Source organism: Cupressus sempervirens, chromosome 6 (assembly GCF_028749045.1).
Source record: "Cupressus sempervirens isolate cs-2001-9-10 chromosome 6, ASM2874904v1, whole genome shotgun sequence".
Classification (NCBI taxonomy): domain Eukaryota; kingdom Viridiplantae; phylum Streptophyta; class Pinopsida; order Cupressales; family Cupressaceae; genus Cupressus; species Cupressus sempervirens.
Genome location: NC_143123.1, coordinates 292,751,498 through 292,759,716, shown reverse-complemented (window position 1 = coordinate 292,759,716; position 8,219 = coordinate 292,751,498). Strand labels below are relative to the sequence as shown.

The window sequence follows — 8,219 nt, the reverse complement described above, 5'->3', positions numbered from 1 at the left end:
GGATAGAAACCCTTGAGATTGGAGACAGTGGATGAAAATACATTTTCTGTTAGAGATATCACATAAGTCTCTCGTTTGTGCTTTAATTTTCATACTACTAATTATCCAAATATGTTTATAATTTTTGTGGTTGCATTTGGTCAATGTTTTTTTGTTGTTCTTCTAAAATGTAAATACAATATTATTTCAGAATTACTATTTCAGTTGGATATTCTTTTTTTTTTGTACATTGTGCTCAATAAGTTGAAACAACTGCATGCAAAATATTTGTAATTTATGTATCTAGTTTAAACATTCACTTAAAAAGAAAAGTAGTATCTAGATATGCAAAAAATGAATGGGTTGGAAAAAGTTCTGATCATGTTAAGGTACAATAGTAGTTATCCTAAACTTGACAACCTAATAAAAGTTCAAAAGTACTCTACATGTATGATGAGTATTGTTGGTACTCAAATTGATTGGTTGGAAATCCTATGAGGTTGTGCCTACTAAGAGTAGAAGAATCCACCATGTGCACTGGTGGGATGGCTAGGAATATAAGATTGAAGTTGAACTAGAAGATTTAAAAGCTCTTAAATCTGAGCTTAATACAATTCTTGAGTGCACAAACATGCATAAGAAAGTCGCCATGTAAGAATTGTGGAAGCGAACAAGAGGAGATAAGACTGGTGAGTCTATAAAATGTTTGGTGTTGACATATTATAAAATGGCTTCTCTTATCTCTCATTTCAACCTCAAAGATATAAATAATTTTGCATCTAGGATTCATAGGATGTTGCAATTAGAGTACTTTGAGGAGCATATTAAGTTTCCAATAGAAGAAGATAAAGGAACAAACAAGAAGTTCACCATGAAAAATGGTGGAAGGGCAGATGTGAAGTTTGTTGCAGAAGAAGATGAAGGGACAATCGATGAAGGGGCTAAAGATGTAGCTACCATAATGGTGAACATAGCAGTCCAGCTTGGGCATGAATTGGAATCCACCAATGTGGATAGTCTGTCACACTCTCTTGGGAGTAAAAGTGGTTCTTCTTTGCACACAGGTTTAGTCGATAACTTTTTTAATACATAAAAATTTGTAACAAAAGACAACAAATTATTTATGGTAAAAAATGAAGAGGAACCAAACCTGACTATTCATTTGGAAATATCAAATGGTGGTCTCATATGCAAGAATATCAAAGGCATAGGACTGTATAGAGACGAGCAGAGCCCATGGAGCAATATCTTTGGAAGGAATATTTGTGACTTTCTTTGAAGGAAATCTCCCATTAGAGGCATATCCGAAAGAGTATTTGACCCACAATGTAGAGATGTTGGATAACAGGAAGTCCCAGTGTCACATCTTGCCCTAGAATCATTTTCTTTTCTTGCTTATGTGGTGAATAGTCAAATGTTGACTTGGTCAAAGATGGTTTAATCTTGATAAAAGTTAACATCTTAGATGATACCAAAATAAAATGAGTTATTTTAATATGGAAATACATGAGATATTACGTTACGATGATGATGCCATTTGAAGTGTCTTTTTTAAATGTCATGATTTGTAAAATGGTTATGCCAATGTTTATTTTTAAATGATGATATATTTAAGATGTGATATATTGATTATGATGGATACTGACTTGTTTTTGGTTGTAAGTGTCTGAGTGGATGTAGGGATTAGCACAATGAGGGTGTGATTGAGGTAGAGATCAAGGGCTAGCCTCTTGGAAGGGGATGCATCAGACGTTGTGCTGCCACACACACACACATCATGTAGAATCTCATGTTGATTGTTTATATTTTTCTAACATTTACTAGTTAATCTTGAAAGTTTACATGAAATATAGAGTTTTCAATTTAAATTTGCTTATGAAAGACAAAAAGAAGGAATTGTTTATTATATTAAGTTACTGATGATGATTCTTGATATTTGATTTTTTTTTACACATAATTAAAAGCTCTATATTGATTTTAATAGGAACCTAGAAGTATTTTGTTTATTTAAGAAATCACATAAATACGTGTTCATAAAAATAATGCTTTATTCTTTTAATTAAAACAAAACAAAAAAAGCAAAAGGAATTGACATTAGGTCAGTTACTAGAGGAGGGATTACAAAGGGAAGTGCTTTTGGGAAGCGAGGGCACGGCGACTCAAATAGAGGTAAAGCCAGGTGAGCAAAGAAACAAGATCAAGATAATAGATTAGGTTCCCTTCTTATTTAAGTGTTTATATGTTTGATAAGTGCAGTTTCCTTTTGTGCAACATTTCAATGTATTCTAAAATTCAATTTGTTAAGGTAGAGAAGCTAATTTACAGTTGTAATTTGCTATTTTTACTGCATGTTATTTACATCTTTCGTATTCAACCATGGCCATATGTTTTTATCAATGGACACAGAATAGAGGAAAAACAACCAACAGTCTTATAAGTGTCCTTTCATGTAACCTATAGGTCATAAACTTGCATAGTAACATCTAAACTCACGTGCAAATTTAAACAATTTAAGGCCTGAATTTGAAATGTTGTACAACTTACAAAGGAGTGTCCTGCCTGTGAACCCTAACCTGTGTATTATTCTTTTATATCTATTTGGAACTATTGCAATACTATTAGGGTCACGTTGGTATGAAGTCTTGGTTATGAGTTTTATACATAAAAAAAACCCTAGAGGATAATTCATAATATTAGATGCCAATGGTTACTATTAGAATGCATCTTTATTTGTCATATTTTTTCATCCATTTCAAGTAAATGTGTAAAAAATGACGATCACTCTGAAATATTTCTTTTCTATTTTCTCATGGTCATGAACTTTGGATAAGAGGAAGGGTTCCTTACTAACCAGTTGGTCCTGTACTGTACGCACAGACCTCATAAATGGGGTTTTTGATTAAGGATAGGGCCCCAACGTTGATGATTTTTATTTTTGAAATTGATTAAAACCCACAATTATAACCATGCCCCTTTCCATTGAATTTTTATAATTCAAACCACTTCGATATGCTAACTAGGGGTTATTTGATAACTGTTTGAGCTGTATGACAGAGTATTATCACCATTTTTCTACTTAGCCAGATAAAAGTTGAATTGTGTGTAATGTGACATGAATAAAACTTATCCAGACAATTGAACTTCCTACCATTACAGACTCTTCTTTAATGCATAAAAGCTTAGAGTAAAACAAATGAGATGTGGCATGTGACTGAAAGAAAGTTCTATTAATGTTTGAATTATGTATAGTAACCAACAGTAAGATAAAATTTTGGCAAACTGTTGATGTTCCAAAGAAATTCAGTTTCAAATGTACTATTGTTAGTGTTATGATTTCACCAGTGAATTCCAGTGTACTTAAGGTTAAGTATATTTTGGTGCTTTTCATTCCTTGTTCTTACATATGAGTGTGAATACATTGTTGTTAGATGTTTGAATCCTAAATACATCATGAAAATGTTTGACTGTACCATATGAAAGAGGTAATCTTATGAGTTCTTCATTAGTTTTCAATTTCAACATGATTGGCTGAACCATAGAAAAAAACGAACATAAGTGTTTCATGCCTCATCTGCAAAAGAATTCATGTGTTTTCTTCTCAGATGTAAAATAGATTTTGTTGAACATCTTGTTGTAGAGTAGCATTGAGATGTGTATTTTCCTTCATCGCTAGGTGTAATGTAGCAATTATTGGAAAGATAGATGGATACTTCACATTTAGTTTCTTCTATCTACAAGTTCTATAGAATGGATACATGTTGTTCTTGTTTCTTTACTCTTAAATCTGGCTTATAAAGTGTTTGGCAAAGCCATTTGGTTTTCCAAATAATACATATGTGTGTATGTGGCTATGCTTATTTGATTTTACTACATATGTGTAGATGATTTTTATTCCCTGCTACATTCTATGATTAGGCTACTAGGCACATGGTTGCAATGTAGTGTGTTTCATGGCCGCACTGGATCCATCTAATGCATCTTGTTTTGGGAAGCTAGGCTTCTCATGCCAGGGTTGGGGAGTTCTTCATGTCAGGAAGAATCCTGGGGGAGTATTCGCTCCGTGGTTGGTGAGGTTAAAGTGCCTGGACCACACTCCTGTCTTAGATAGCAGATGGACAACATCCTACAACTTTGGAGACAAGTTACGCTAAAGGAAACAACAGGAAAGGTTAAAATCATTCTATTGTAATTTTCATCCATGAGATGAACTGAAATATGTACATTGTATATGAGGAAATGTAAATATAAACATGAGATGTGTTATAGTTCTAATTTATGCTTAAAAATGGAATTTTTGATCAACATCTTAATGTTATTGTTATGTGAATAAACAAATTGTTAATGGTTAAATGGCTTGACCATTCCACTATGTTTTGATGGTTCTGTTCTATTTTTCCCATAATTGATGATGTGGCAAATGTTAAGTAGGACATGGTTCTTACACCTAGTTGCCTCCATAGCCACAAGAGGAGATTCCAACTATAATAGATGATAGTGATAGCTTTGACAAACCTCCACAACTAATGTGCTCAACTAGGTAGGATTTTGGGATGTTGATTGAAGGCAAAAAGCAGTATGCAAGCCACCTTCCTCTCATGATTGACCATTCTTACAATACTAGGAAAACTTCCATGTCAAAGAAGCCAAATCCACCCAACATTAAATTGGGTATGTCAGGTCAAATGGTTTTGTGTGGCCATCTAAAATTGGCCCAAGAACGATCAAAGATGATGTTGGGGTACTTCTTATTTCCTCATTGTAGATTGAGAAAAAAGTGAGTGAGTATCATTAGTCGCCTTACATAGTGGACCAAAGCTCTCTGTTGTGTAGCGCAGAGATTATTTTTATGTCCCCACCTCATTATGATGATATAATAGTGCATAGCCACTACAAGGGTGATTTGATTGTAGTGGCACCACTTCTTCTAGATAGGGAGTTGTGCTTCACCATTTGGTTGAGGCTCCAAAAACTAAATATGAATAACAAGAGTACTAACAAGGATGTTGCTACGGTATATGGGCAATGGAACACGACAGCGACAGAGGAGAAGAACACGAGTAATCTGAGCCCTTTTGTAATATTTATTTGTAGATCTCCAACCTTGTAATGATGAAAAATATTCATGTGCAGTGGAAGAAAATGACAGGAATAGATATGCTGATTATCAGAATAATAGATCAAACTGTGGATTTGCCTTCGTAGAAATTGGTGATCATATGGATGTAATGAACACATCCAAGAAACTTCAGAAGCTTGATGTTATTTTTGGAGGAGATAGAAAAATAGTTGTATGCAAGCATAATAGTTCTTTTATGCATAGAGGAACATATTTTGAATCTGCAGAAAACAATAATTTCAACCATGGATTTATGGGTGAGTTTTCACATGCAAAACTTGGAGAAGATGTTTTTGACTCTAATCTAACTTGGAAAAGGCTCGTTCGAAGTGTGTTGGAGCAAAGTCTAGCAACCTTGAGATCATCTCAAGGCCTTCTTCTTTGAAATTTAGAAAAGGGAGCAAGGAATGTTGCAGTGCATAGTGGTGCTGATTGGACTTCATGGGGGAGATTGTTGGAATATGAAGTCCAACAATCTCACTAACTATTCAACTTCCTTGGTTATTCACTTAAGGCTATATGTAAATATATAAATAGACATATACTATCATGTACTGTATCAACTCAATTATTTGATCAATATAATAGTTACCTACTTGAGTGTGGATGTAGCCCCAATTATGGTGAACCATGATAAACATCTGTGTTCTTGTATTTTGCCTTCTAAATTTTGGTGTTCATCTTTTCTTTGATCAGTTTTATATTTACAAAAATCACTTATATTGATCACTTGTTCCTACCTTGATAGCTTTATTGATAAGACCTTCCTCCAAAAAGGTTATAACTCTAATTGATTATGTTTAGCGGTAATTCTTTCCCAATCACTCTATACATTGTTTACTATCCCAATGCCATGTGCTACTCTAATAGACTATCACCAAAGGGTACGCCGATACGTTTATCAAATATTGGTATAGCTAGATTTTCTTATAACGATCACTGCTTGTTGGATGATAGTATTATTGATGTGATAGATACTAATACATTCGATCCATTTTAAACTTGCTTCATTAAACAAGGTTATAACTTATTCCAATAGTATTCTCATGGTTATTGTCTTCGTTAGTTATTGATCAATGTGATTTCGATGATGCTAGTTGGCCAACATGATGCATATGCTTACTCTTATAATGCAAAGTGTGTCACATGCGATAAAAACAACTGGATAAATTTTTGTACTACTTAGAAAGTATGATTAAGATTGCTTGCGACTACTTTCTTCACGTTGATCTTGAAAGTATAGATAAATTTGTTCTTGTGGGGATAGATTCAGACTTTTGAATTTGCAAAATTTTTGGATTCCATTAGTGGCTTTTTCTAGGGACATATGCTCCATGTGATAGCTAGATCCTAGTTATCTCTGGAGAAGAAAACTTGATGTCAAGAAATTATTGCATGGTTTTGTAGATCACAACATTATTTGGTAGTTATTATCCTAAAGACTCACATTTTTCTCTTACAAAAATCTTATTTTTACTTCTCTATAATAGCCTCAATCTATAAATGGTATTAAAATATGTTTGATAAAGAATATTTATATTTTCTCTTGAGCTACTATGCCCAACATTATTGAATATGTCAAAACCATATCCAAAAATACCTATGGCTCTTTCATGACCATCAATGACTTGATCTTGCATCTATAAATTATTTTCCCCATTGTATAAATATGCATCAATATTCTCTTCAATATCATCAACAAAAATATCATTTATATTTGATAATGCATTTAAAAAATCATCTTCACTCATATTTGTCTGGCTGGTAGTGCTGGTGCACTTTGAAAACTATGTATGTATGTTACTATACTCATCACACCATTCTTATTTTTTATTGGTCAAAAAATAAACTTCTATATTGGCTTCATCATTTCCTTTATTATGATTATAGCTTGAAGAAATTTGTGATGCATTATCTATCATACCTAAGAAATCATCCTTTACTAGTTCTTGTGAATGCTGATCATAAGACATGTTTCCCAAAACCTTATCCCAGTTCTCATTTCTGAATGAACTTTGTTTTGTGTAGTCAATATTTTTTTAATATCTAAATACAATTCCTCCCTAGGATTATAGGATATTTCCTTTAGTTCTTTCTCATAACAGTGCTTTGGTTCACAATCAACATTCGAATCTATGTCCATGTCCTCATCATATGATAGACTGTTTGTAGTATCATCATTCTCAACTCTATATGGTTGGTTATGATAGGCTGACTTAACATTCTGGTTATTTGAAAATTACTTTTCTTCTTCATATAGTGGATTAGAGAACATATAAAAAGTATCTTCTAATATTCCTTGACATAACATTATTTGATCTCCCTTGATTCCCTCACTATGTGGTAAATTTGAATTGTTCAAATTGCATTCAAGTACACATCCATTTTCTTTTTTCTTTTTAGAATGTACATATTAATTAATCTCTAATAGAACATCATCATTCATCTACATTATGTTATCATTTTCTTGATAAGAACCCCTAGGCTTGATCTGATTTATAGTTTCAACTATTTTGTGATTATAGACAATAAACTCTTGTTTTGAGGAACTATATAATGGTTCATGCGTATTTGAATTCCAATCATATGTAATGCATCATTAATGGCTATGAAAATCATCTTCATATGTGGAAGGAAGACAAAAAAACCTTACTTTCTTTGCTATCTGCATCAACATAACTATTTTCTTAACCCTAGTTCTCATCATCATGTGCTCAAAATCAAGCTCCTTTACAACCAATTCTACGACCTTCATTTAAGTTACTCATATATCTATAATTTTTAGCATATGGCTTTTAACATGCATATATTTGAGGTTCATAAGATCCATCTTCATATGATTCATTACTTCCTAAGTTAAATCCAGACACATATTTGTTTAGTGTAATAAGTTTTGTTTGTAGGAAATGATTTGTTAGGTGGTGTGGAAAATTGGGAATTTCAATCACTTCCTTATTGTACTGCTTATTTTCATGAATGACTTCTTTCTTTGGGAGTCTTGACCATATTCCAAATTTCCTCATGTTCAATATCCACAATTTTTTTGGATGCCTCATGCAAATGTTTTGTTTTTTCCTTCCTTAATTTGTAACTCATCTCTTCTTCAAAGGAACCTAAGTAAAAA

At 32.8% G+C, this 8,219-nt stretch overlaps 1 pseudogene; it reads left to right on the top strand.

The window, feature by feature from the left end:
* Positions 1-850: 850 nt before the first annotated feature.
* Positions 851-8,219, top strand: part of LOC149552363 (large ribosomal subunit protein uL30y-like) — an 82,663-nt pseudogene continuing 75,294 nt past the window's right edge.